General features: G+C 41.2%; 1 protein-coding gene across 2 annotated transcripts in view; it reads right to left on the bottom strand.

Moving 5' to 3' along the window:
• Nucleotides 1–3,412, bottom strand: part of ache (acetylcholinesterase) — a 42,944-nt gene extending 39,532 nt beyond the window's left edge. Inside the window, exon 1 of one of the 2 annotated variants that reach the window (XM_051375211.1) lies at nt 3,136–3,412. The gene's annotated coding sequence lies outside the window, so the exon portion shown is untranslated. The remainder of the gene's footprint in view (nt 1–3,135) is intronic. The other variant, XM_051375212.1, reaches the window with a different exon arrangement.
• Between the last annotated feature and the right edge of the window lie 9,857 nt (nt 3,413–13,269).

The following is a 13,269-nucleotide window of genomic DNA, read 5'->3' as shown; positions in this document are numbered from 1 at the left end:
GTAAACTAATGTGTATAGGATAAGAATATAACAGATAGGAGGTTACCGTAATCATTATACTAGTACTCTGATTACTTTGGTACAATTTCTGTCTGGTTCTTCACTAGAAACAATTGTCATCTGTTTCGTATGGTAACATCCCCACATCCGGGTAATTACAGTTTACATTATATACTATGCTACATGCACATGCTGACACGTTACCTCTTTAGCTCCTCACAATAATTATGTTTAACTTCACTGGGCTCTATAGCTTGTAGGTCACTGCTCACTGCTGTACCTGTAAAGACGAGCATAAAACACAGTGTTGGTTTTGATAGTTAAGGTACAAATACTAACCTAACATCATGTGATAGAGAGAGATTAATAGCGTTAGCAGTATTTACCTGAGGAACACGTCACAGAAAGCTGTAATCCTGATTGTTGATGTTGTTCATTTCTCTGTGATTTCAGGTCAGACTCCCGCTCTAACATGTCCGCTGGTGAAGTTTTTGGTTTAGTAGCAGTTATTGAAATAATATTGACGGTAGAAATGCAGCTAAACTCAGTAACAGTGAGGAGCTACCTGCCTAAACACCGGCAACGCTGAGGCGGAAGTGGGAGGGGCCAGAGCGTCATCCACATCATAATGCTGACCAATCAGAGCAGACTGGGCTTTCCAGGACGGGGGCCTTAAAGAGACAGGAGCTAAAACGGAGCGTTTTAGACAGAGGCTGAAAAGAGCACCTGCACTATAGGCAGTGCGAGAAAAATAATGTGTTTTTTGAACATTAAAACATCTAAACATATTGTATTGAGCCACAAAATACAATTATGAACCTGAAAATGGGCATAATATGACTCCTGTAAAGATTCACATCTACAGCAGGAACCAGTGAGCTGTCACAGACTGGGTATGAAAGTCAAAAAGTATTGAAAGATGGACTAATAAATTTCACACCAGCTGTATCATTTAATCCTTTAAGTTTACCAAACTAGCAAAGCAGCGTAACACAGAACCCAAGAAGAACTACTCCCTAGAGACCAAAAATGTCAGTCAGACATCACTTATAGATATATTTCTCGTACAGAAATTGCATACGAATACAACTTTTAATAAATGAGTAAAACTCGCAGCATTGATTACACTTTGAAAAAGCAGGTGAAGAATGTGCACTGCCAGCTGCCAAAACTGCATTTACTGTTATGACTTCCAGAAGCATATAATTCAGGTTACAGTGAAGTGCGGCAGCAGAGAGGGAGGAGAGATAGAACCTTTTGTATCAAACACTAACATATCATCAAGTAGCTTCTATCGGCTCCTCTATCCACTGACTCCAGCCAACCCTGAAAGCACCTACTGTTATGCAATATGCAACACAGGTGGAGATCTGATCTGCCACCACACACAGAGGTGTTTGAGTGTCTGAGAGGTTGAACAGAATATGTAACATGAGAGAACACAGATTCTCTAATGAGATCACTGTTGTCGCAGTGTACTACTATAGGTTGACATACCGGAGATGGGGACTCAAGCTTGCAACTTGGACTCACACTTAAGAGAATCGTCCTAAATAGACATGAGACTCGACACTGACTTAAGATTTGGGACTTGTAAACTATATTTATTTTATTCTTTAGTTAACATTAAGAAAATGCCCAACGAACTGAATGTCATTCCTCCTTTATTATCATGCATAGCCCCACACATGTGGTGCACAGGTCCACAGATGACTATAAAGCTGCTGCAGAAACAACACTATGGCAAGCACACCTGCACATACTGTGCCATTTACTTCACACAAGTCACCAAACAAAAGAATCACCAAATGCCCCGTGTGCGGTATCAAAATATAAGATTCAGGATCAACCACATTAAACGTCATCAGGCACCTGAGAATGCACAAGCATAGGTGAGTCACCTGGACAAACATGTTTTAACTGAAGCAGTAACCTCTGTGGCTGAAGCAGCTTCTGTAAATGAAGCCAAAATGGAAGTGCCAAAAACTGCTGTTCCTCTAATGACCACTTGAGGCTGGCTCCAGAAGTGAGTCAGTCTCCATGAGACCCCATATTAAAATGCACCTACCAAAAGTAAAAGTGCGGAAAGGCCTTAAGAGCAAAGTAACTAGCAACTAAAGATATCAAATAAATGTAGTGAAGTAAAAGTATAAAGTAGCATAACATGGAAATACATAAAAATTTTACTTTTGTACAGTGCTTCAGTAAATGTACTTTAGTGTAAATTACATTCCACCACTGGTTAAGATTCTTATTTTTACTGCAAATGTATATCATTTCCAAATATTGGTTCATGGTTTCCTTGATTACTAATAACTGGTATCTGTAATGGCTCTGAAAAAAAGTCCATCCCTAATACAAATGCCTCTGCCAGAAAATAAATTACATTATCACTCAACATTACTGCTATTGGATATCATACATTGCTACTATTGCTATAATAGTAATGTGCAATTAATATAATTCAGTAATAGCAGCTACTGATGTTGAGAGACAATATGAACCATTTATAAATGCATTGTTAGAAATATAATACAAAATGGTTTACATCAGCAGCATGCTGATTTATCTACAGGAAAGGTTCAGCGTGAGCTCTCCGCAGAGACACACAAACTGAACATGTGTAACGAAAGAAGACACCGACAGCACACAGTAAGCAGCCACATGCGTCTCGCCACTGAGGCGCGTAGCACATCGATCTCCACACTGTCTCCTCCAGCTAACACTGTCCTGTTCGATCCCCCACCGCAGAGCAAACAGGCGAAAACCACGCTGCGTACAATTTCACATTTCTCATTTTCAATACCTGCTTATTCCTACAAGCTTGCTGGCAGTAAGAGCATTAATAGTTCTGCCCGTCTGACCTGGTACTGGTTCTGTGGACCCGGAGAAATGGCTAGTAACCATGGCTACCGTTGGGGACCGCATCAGTCCTTCACAATAGCGTTAAAACTGCACGAGCTACATGCAGCTCTCGCGGGGTACAGAACGGATGGCAAGCAAATACAGACCGACTGCTGAAATTTATCGGACTATGATTTTATGGTGTAATACAAATAATGTCATTTCATAGCAGCTGTCAGACGGGTTATCGACTAACATTAGCTGCCAGTCAAGGGTCGGTTTCTGTCTTACCTGGCTACCCCTGCGGAGCAAACCCGAGCCGACGACCTGCTAGCTTATTTCTTCCCTTCCCCGCTCTTCCTCTTGGGCAGCAAATAAGGACACAAGACTGGGCGTTTGTGGGCGAATGAAAATGTGTCCCGAAAGAAAGGTGCCACCAGCCGTGCTGTCAAAGACGAAATGTCGGTAATGTCTCCTCCCAGCAGCAGCGCGTTTTCTGAACATTCGCTCGGCCGGACCGTAAATCAGTGACGGTAGGGGGAGACTGCTGCTAATAAATACTGCTTGTAAACATACGGATAGCTGCTCTCGCGATAACCTGGTTGGAGTCTCCTGTCAGACAGTAGGGACAGTAATGGCTGTGATTCTGTAGTGTAACATTTCCCCCAAGGCAGGATTCTGACTGCTAGTGCTTTTACTGACTGTAAAAGACAAGAAAAGAAAAGAAAACCACAGCGTGTTACTATGTGTTTAGTAGTTGTAAATTAATGTTACATATTACAAATAATGACTAGGCAATGGCAGGGGCAGATAAAGATAACGTCTTATAGTGACGTAATTATACAGTCTTTGGTGAGTATACATTGATGAAAACATATTTATGCATATTATATTCCATTTCTGACAATAGATCTCCCTAGTGTATAATCAGTCATTAGTATATTACCTGAAAATGCTGTGGTGTGCATGCAACACAGCATTTCCAGGTGATATTAAACAGCCATGTTTCTACTGTAGCCCAGAACAGACAAACCAAACAGTGGTTGTAGATATCGACCACCGTGGTTTCTCAGACACACTTGGAAGGCTCAACTGTAATCTAATTCAAAATGTCACTAGATGCCACCATATCCGACAACAATTTAGCACTGCACTTCCATACAGTTGGAAGGCCTCACAAAGGACAGATTCAAACAAGAATGGTTGAGATTGAAACAGCAGAGACCTGGATAGACTTTTTAGCCCCTTGTTAAGTTCCAAAAACACTGGATTCTACATTTCCCATAATGCAATTGAATTGTCTTTTTTTAGACCCTCTCTGCCTGGTAAATAGGCTACCTGCCTTTCAAACTCCATGCCCCCTGTTTTTTTCTGTAATAAATTTATAGTCTCCAGTCCCAAAACGTGATAATCTTGATGACGTCACTATGACTTTATTAAGGTTATTTTCTCAAGGTGTGTTTGACAAAATACAAATGCCTTTTTACCTTCTGTCTTGTTCTCAGGAATTTGACTGCAATACAGTTTTTCATCTTTTTATTTTCCCTAGCAACAGATGCACTGACCGCATGAGGGTGTGTTTGTGTTCATCTCAGCCTCGGACTGCAGCCTCAACTCCACTCTCTCTCTTTGTCCTCTCATCTCTATATGTTTTATAAGCAGATCTGGCCATCGCATCAATTCTCACCACCCCGATACAGATGTTTCCTAAGATCTATTAATACATTTTATTGGATTTTAGACATTTTAAGGCACTGCAGACACCCCAACACACACACACACACACACACACACACACACACACACACACACACACACACACACACACACACAGTCATGCAGCCTGTCTGCTGCAGGCTTGCAAAGGGACAACTGTTGGCTTTTATTGGCAGTGGAGACCACAACTGTTTTGTAAACTATCCCACAAGCCACACGCTCAGAATAGTGCAAATGTTTTGTGTGTGTGCACTGCAAAAACAGCCCTTCTAGAAGATTTTCTTTTATTAACCAAAAATCTGCCAATAGGGTTAACAAATTTTGCTTCGCTAGAATTCTTAAAACTAGAATACAAATCTAGCCACTGAAAGACTGCAGTGGGCCTTGAAACTAGAAAAAATGCCAAAAATGTAAGCAAGTTGTGCTTATTTCAAGCTATGAAAAGATTGACTTTTTTAAACTAAAAAAGTTTTTTTTTTTCATACATCATACAAATAAATGACTTTAATATCTTAATAAGACAAAGTTAGATGTATTGTATTTTATATTCTTAGAACCAGATTACTTTTCTGATGCAAAACATGTTTGACAAGATTATTTTTCTCTTTAGATAAGAAATAAGACTCATTTCCCAGGTTCCTTAAAACAAAAGATGTATTATAAGAACTAGATACCGGACAAATTGCTTGAATGGCGCTTATGCCAAAAGAGCTCCTAGCGTTACTTCCTTGGTATGTGGCGCACTGAATATGCACAGGAGTGTTTTTCCTGCTGGCCCCGCCCACAAATGTATTCTCAGAAGCCCAGTATCTTTTTGGATTTTAAAATAGCTTTCATTTATTGACAAAAAATTAAATAACATTTTTAATTAATTTAATTTTTAACTCCTATTATTAAAATTTCCCCTTAGTCTCTCTGACTGGACCGAAGTTCCATTACCTGGGAAATATCACTATCTATTACAGTATTATGGCATGGATTCACATGTAGATGATTTGTCAGCTAAATATTTATTCTAGAGCCCAACCCAAACTCATCACACTAAATGCTTAAGTAGAAGAAACTATGGTGTCTGCAAAGAATGCAAAATGCCCAATGTAGAGCCAGTGTTTGATTTGTCTGTTGTGGGCTACTGTAGAAACATAGTGGTTCAACATGGTGGACTTTTTCAGGTGATTATACACTACTGAAAACATATCTATTAATATTATATTCTATTTCTGCCAATATACCTTTTTAATCAGCTGCCATTTTGGCATTAAATAGTAGGGTAAACCTGTGCTGACACCTCCTGGTTAGTCTAGGCACACACCCCTAAACACCCGCATAATGCTTGATTTTTTTCTCACTGGCATTTTGCAAAGACCCGCCCTACTCAGAAAAAAAAAAAGAACGCCCACATAACTGTCTCTGTGAAAACACCACAAGTGGAAAGGAACTGGTGCCATGTTGGTGTAAAAGGCCTATATGAGTTTATCTCTGTGACTGACTCTATGAGTAAGATTCTTTGGCTAGTTTGACAGAAAGGTCTGCAAATTAGAACCCACAAATAGAAATTAGTAAAACCCACTGCAATGAGGACATTACAATGGTTGATATCTCCAGCATGAAACTCAAGTAATGCTTCATATGTGGCCTTCCCTGTGTGCTTGAAGGAGTCTCGCAATTCTCCTCTTGCCTTTGGTTGACAGGGTTGTCGTATTGCAGCATTCTATGAAGAGAAGAGGGGAGAGAAGAGGATAGGAAAGGGTAAATGAGTAGAGGAGGGGAGAAAAGGCATGGAGGAGAGAAGGTACTGCAGCAGAGAGATTTTTAATCAACCTAAGTGCCTTGAATCTGACCTGTCCCACCTCTCCTCAGGGTACATTAAAACACGCACATGCACACGCAAACACACACACACACACACACACACACCTCATTCTGTCATGCAGTTGTAGGGGATCCAATATTTTCTCTCGTCTTTATGAGACATAAAATCAGGTGGGTGGGCTGTCCTGGGTAAGTGCCAATATCATATATCACATATCACACTGTTGTACACTCATTTTCTATAATTCCCTTATAAATAATCCTGTATTTGAACCACACCCTTCACTGTCAGATGCAAAATCAAATGGGAAGATCTACCCATATCATCTACCTCACTTTTTCATTGTTTTTGTTCTTTAGTTGATGACATCACCATCCAGGGACAGACAGCCATAAATATCAAAGCCGCCAGCAGTTGACAGCAGCTCTTCCATAAATATTTATTCTGTCATAACGTCCCACTGGCTCTTCTTTTTCTCTCCCTCAATTTCAGTTCCCTTTCACATATTCTTAATTTGTAAGCCATATGTAAATATATTACTTTGTTCCGATACACAAATGCACAGGACTAAAAGTCTGATGGCAGCTGTGGCTCAGAGGCAGAGCGGGTCGTTCCTTAATCAGAAGGTTGTAGGTTCGATCCCCGGCTCCTGGTGCCACATGTCGAAGTGTCCTTGAGCAAGATACTAAACCCCAAATTGTTCCCGATGCCGTGAATGTGTATAAATGTTAGTTTCTCTTCGATGGACTCTGCCATCACTGAGTGAATGTCTCATGTAGTTGGAAGGCCGGAAGACTAGAAAGGCGCTATACAAGTACAGGTCCATTTGCCTTTTAATGCCATACTAGCGTCACCTGGATGCCACGATAGCTGATCTACTCCATGTGAAAGTGTTTAACAGAACAAACTTAATATTGACAGTTCTGCTATCAGATGGCCACAAGGTCAATAAAATCAAAAGTGATAATCCCAAAGTGAAATGAAAGTGTTCAGCAAATTCTGTAGCAATCTTTCGATTAAGTTCCCAGTTAGGCCTTAACCACCAACAGGGAACTGGCTCTGTTCCAATTCAAGCACCTTGTTTTGAACTATCTAAGCTTTTGTTCAAAAATGAACTGAATGAATGAATTCCCAGCTGGAGTCAAAGATGAGCAGGTTTTCCTTGGGAACCAAGTGGGGGTGTCATGTTCTACAGATTGTTGTGCATTGTGTAGCGCCCTCTGTTGATGATGCATCTGATTACAATGGTTCCGTTCAACACTGGTGGAAACCTTAAAAAGGAACTGGTTCAGGAACCAGAACTAAATGGGACAAGAGCAATCAGGGCATTCTAAGCATTCTGTTTTACCGCATTAAAAAACTGTTGTAGACAGGGCCTGTCCTGCCTGGAGAGTTAAAAGTTACCTTCGGCATTAATAACAGATGGCGTCCAGTTAGCTCCGCTGCTGCTTGACTCACTTGTTTCGCTAAGTAGTAGTGTATCAAACACGCGACAGCCCTGCAAATGAATTGCATGCTGTGTGGCCAAATGTTTCAGCATATTGGAGGTAGTTCCCCCCACTGACGAAATGGAAACTTTACAAGTGTTGCAAGTGACCGTATTGATGTCCTTTCGCGTGAAATATAACTTTAGAGCGCTTCTGCCTCAACGCCATGTTTGCTGCGTTCTGAACCAAAACAACGCAGCGCGTGTGTGACATCATGACGCATTTGCAACGAGCGGAACCGATAAGCGGAGTCATTAAGCAGGCATGCTAATGGTTCCAAGGAATCGATTCACTGGACACCGGTTCTGAAGAAGAACCGGTTCTCAATTCAATTCAATTCAATTCAATTCAATTTTATTTGTATAGCGCCAATTCATAACAGAAGTTATCTCAGGACACTTTTCAAATAGAGCAGGTCTAGACCGAACTCTTTAACATTAATTACAGAGACCCAACAGTACCACCATGAGCAAGCACTTGGCGACAAGGGCAAGGAAAAACTGCCTGTTAAAAGGCAGAAACTTCCCATCCCTAGTCCCTGTCAACCCAAGAGGTTCCCAGCTATCAACCCAACTCCCAGGTTTCTAACATCCAGCCTATGCACCAGCCCCAGGTTACCAGCTTCCAGTTTATGACTGATCCCCTGGTTGCCCAACTTCCAGCCCAAACCCCAGCCCAAGATTCCCTACTCCCAGTTTACGCCCAGCTCCAGGCTCCCAACGTCCAGCCTATGCAACAGCCCCAGGTTCCCAGCTTCCAGCCCAAGCCCCAGCTCGAGGTTCCCAAATTCCAGCCTACGCCCCACTGCCAGGTTCCCTGTCAACCCAAGATCCAGCCCCAGGTTTCTAGTTATCAACCCAAGACCCTGCCCTAGGTTCCAAAATTCCAGCCTACGCCCCACTTCCAGGTTCCCAGCTATCAACCCAAGACCCAGTCCTGGGTTCCCAACATCCAGACAAAGATTTCCCAAGCTTGGATTCCCTTTTACCCTTAACGTAAATACAATTTTCTACCATACTATCTTTTATATGTAAATCTAGGGAATAGGCTGCATTTCGCTGCTATCCTCTGCAGTTGCCCACTATTTTAACACAAGTCAAAAGTGAAAAGCCCATTTAAAGGTCCAATGCGTAACATTTAGCAGGATTTATTGTCAGAAATGGAATATACTACTCAAATGTGTGTTTTTTGAAAATGAGAATTATTATGTTTTTGTTACATTAGAATGAACAGTTTATGGGTCTTCTTTTACAGAGTCCGCTATGTTGAACTACCATTTTTCTACATTAGCCCTCTAGATAGGGCCTTTTGCACTTTTCACGAGTTATCTGGCGGTTTTTCCTACCCAACTGGAAGGTTATTTAATATGAAAAAGCTATTAGTTATGTATGTTATGTATATTTACTACAAAAAGGAGGGGAATTACAGTAACACTGCAAATTACTAAATTATTAATTGACTTTATGAATTGCTGACACAAAGAGTGTGCACTGAAATGCATAAAAAACAACAGAAAACACACAATTCGGATTGGCTTTTACTCACTGGACATATGCAGCAAATGACTTCACTGAATACCTTCTCTTCTCTTATTAAGGTTGTGTTAAAACTGGAGCCAACAGGAGAAAGATTTAATATTATAACACACACACACACACACACACACACACACACACACATAGATGAATTTGCAACCAGTTCCTCCTCCATTGTGGAATTAATCTCATTCTGTCCTTCTCTTCTTTATCCCCATCCCTCTCTCCCTCTCTCCCTCTCTCCCTCTATTTCTCTCTTGATTACAGTGTCTGTCTCAGCATAATGGCAAACAGCTCTCAGAGAAATAAGAGGGAGTCATTGCAGCACCGCTGGTTGTATATTACATAATCAATATGGTTGGCCTTAAAAGTGCAGACACTGTTCACTGTCATCAACCCTGATGCACACAACAATCCATCCATCTGCTAAATGGCTTAACCATACATTTACCTGTCTGTTGATGGTAGTGTAACAACTTGATCTGTGTATTGTATTCCTCTGATTTTGATTAAATAGACCATTCCATGCTAGTAAATTTCATGGAATGTGTGGATTTTTGTATGCAATAGCAGTACTACTGCTGCTGCGTACACAGTCCATAAGCGCAACCGAGAATCATCCTGGACACTGGCCAAAGGTGACATGCTCTAGAATGAAATTACAATCATATTTAGAATAGCTTTACTATCTGCAGTATTTCAATGTTTTACTTACTACCATTGAATTCATGCTATTAACTAGCTTGCCATTTACAAACCACCCCATCTGCCAACACCACGAAGAAACCAACACCAGACCCACACTGCTCAGCTAAGCCACAGCCAACTTAGCTTAGGTTACAGATACCTAGTTGGATGCCCCTGCCTTGCATCACACTTGGACTTTTTGGACTACTACGATTTAAAATACAACAGTAAATACCTCACCTGTGAAATTTGAAGCTTTCAGCTAACAAGGTGCTGTCACTGTCATTAAACAGAGTCTGAATAATCAATCCAGCATTACATTTTAAAATCATATCAACCTTAGTGACCAGGCTCTCTATAAACATGCTGTGTATGTGTACCTTCCCGCACAAGATCATTAGTTATGTCTTGATAGAACACCAGATAGATAGATAGATAGATAGATAGATAGAATAGATAGATAGATAGATAGATAGACAGACAGACAGACAGACAGACAGACAGACAGACAGACAGACAGACAGACAGACAGACAGATAGATAGATAGATAGATAGATAGATAGATAGATAGATAGATAGATAGATAGATACTTTATTTATCCCGAGGGGAATTCAAGTATCTAGTAGCATACAAGATACAAAACATACATTAAACATACATTAAACTAAAATTAAAAACCCTAAACGTAAGAATAGAATTAAAAATAAAATAAAAGACAAAATATGAAGTATTATATATATAAAATATAAAATTAACAGTAGCTTACAGTAAACAGTGCAATCAGTAAACAGTGCAAATGGAGTGGAGTGCAAATGGAAGTAAAACAGTGCAAATGGATGTGCCATTACAGGTAGAAACTGTCCATTGTATATTATCTATTATCTATTGTCCTCCCTGCTTTTACTGAGAGCTGTTGTACAGTTTGATGGCCAGGGGGACGAAAGAGTTTTTGAGTCTGTTGGTGGAGCTGGACTGGGACAGCAGTCTGTCACTGAACACACTCCTCTGCCTGGTGAAGGTGTTGTGCAGAGGGTGGTGGGCGTTGTCCAGTATGGACAGCAGTTTGTCCAGGGTCCTTCTCTCTGCCACTGTCACCACAGTGTCCAACTCTGTGCCCACCACTGAGCCAGCCCTCCTCACCAGTCTGTCCAGTCGACCGGCATCTCTCCTCTTGCTGCTTCCTCCCCAGCAAACTACAGCATAAAAGAGCACGCTGGCTACCACAGTTTTTTGCAGATGTTGAAGGACCCCTATAGATTATGCTGATATGCAACTATTTTACATTAGCTACTTAAATTAGCCATTCCATTAGCTATACCAGCCTTTCCTTTTAAGAGGAAAAGCAATTCACATAAATTGAAACCACATTACAAAACAATGATTATATTCTATTGAATCTCAGCTGATGCATACAGTTCTGAAGGTGGTGGCAGCAATACGTTGTGTGTGCAAGGCAGCTTCTCTACCATTCGCTACAACAAGACCCAGAGCCCAAACAGATGCCAGCTAATCCAGTAGGAGGTGCACAGCAGCTTTAATGAGGCATGTACCACCATGATGACAAGTATGCAGCAGCAGGATGCATGGACTATGTGTTCATGTATGAGCTTACTGAGAATTGCTGAGAACAGAACAGATCGAGAAGCCCCTTGAAAGAGACATGAAAGAGTCAAATATCAGATGCGGGTAGAGCAGTGTTGGAGGCAGGTATGAAAAGCTACATACCCACAGAGATGGGGCCTTGCTGGCCACTCACTCTGCCCAGCTTTCACAATTCAATTCATAACAGAAGTTATCTCAGGACACTTTTCAAATAGAGCAGGTCTAGACCGAACTCCTTATAACATTATTTACAGAGACCCAACAGTACCACCATGAGCAAGCACTTGGCAATGAGGGCAAGGAAAAACTGCCTTTTAAGAGGCAGAAACCTAGGACAGACCCCTCGGCTCTAGGTGGGTGGTCGTCTGCCTCGACCAGTTGGGATGAGAGAGAGAGAGAGAGAGAGAGAGAGAGAGAGAGAGAGAGAGAGAGAGAAACAGACAGACAGACAGACAGAGGAGCACAGCAACAACGGTAGCAACAACTACACTAATAGTAGTGACTGACGATGATGAACATGAAGAAGATGATATTTTCACACCAATGGGTATCACTTGGATAATGCTGCTGGAAATTAAGTTGGGGTGTAATCAACCTTGAGCTATGTTTCACCAAATCTGCAATTTTGATTCAGTTTGACACTCGAAGCAATAAACATGCTGCAAAGCAAGTGCCAAATTGACAACCTATGCAGGACTGCAGCAGCTTTCATTTGTGAAAGGTGATGCCACAATCTGCATGTAAGCAGTGCTTGCAAATCAGTTTTTGAAAAGAAGGGAGGCTGCTGAACCTCCAGATGGTAGTGGATCACAAGAAGTGATCCGTTGAGTTAGTGCTTCTGGGGAACCAGACAGGTTTGGGGTTGGAACACTAGATTCTTCATGGGATTGAATTTCCTCTTATTTTAATTTTGACACATTTCACTTACCAAAACAAATGCTAAAGTAATGGCCCATGCAATGCAAGCATTCTGTATGACTTCATAATTTATCTATAACTTTTCACCTTTTGCAAAATAGTGCATTAAGCATTGCTTGAAAATTGCTTTTTTGTGTCGCCTGGGTGAGAATGTCTGAGAACACGCCAGTCCCAAAACAACCAATGTCACTAATGGTATGTCCTGGTCTAACACTTCTAGGCCTATGGGGTTAGACGGGTGTACAGATGAGATCCAGAAAGTCCAAGTGCTCATGAACTGGTCTATGACCACGCAGTGAAACAGCTTTCTCAGTCTAATCTCTAATGGTATTGAGCAGGCTGTGTGCTGCTGATCCAGACCTATTATCTAATTGCTACTGCAGCAACACTGACTGGGCATAACACATCAATCTCTCCCTCCCTCCCTACCTCCTCTCCCTCTTTCCCTGCCTCCCATATCTGCTGTGTAATTAGTTTTTTCTCTGTCCATCACTCACTGCTTACTAAGACACTCTGTACATACACTTTATGCACATTACCAGGGTTTGTCATACATTTACCTTTAGTCTCAATCACCATTTTCTTATTTAGTTTATATTTAGGCATCACACCCCACAAGGAAATGCAGAAGAGCTTAAAATCAGACCCCATATAACCTGTTTCAT

The sequence above is a fragment of the Dicentrarchus labrax genome, unplaced genomic scaffold, assembly GCF_905237075.1.
Source record: "Dicentrarchus labrax unplaced genomic scaffold, dlabrax2021, whole genome shotgun sequence".
NCBI classification, from domain to species: Eukaryota; Metazoa; Chordata; class Actinopteri; family Moronidae; genus Dicentrarchus; species Dicentrarchus labrax.
The sequence above is the reverse complement of the archived record's forward strand: the minus strand, read 5'-3'. Positions and strand labels throughout refer to the sequence as shown.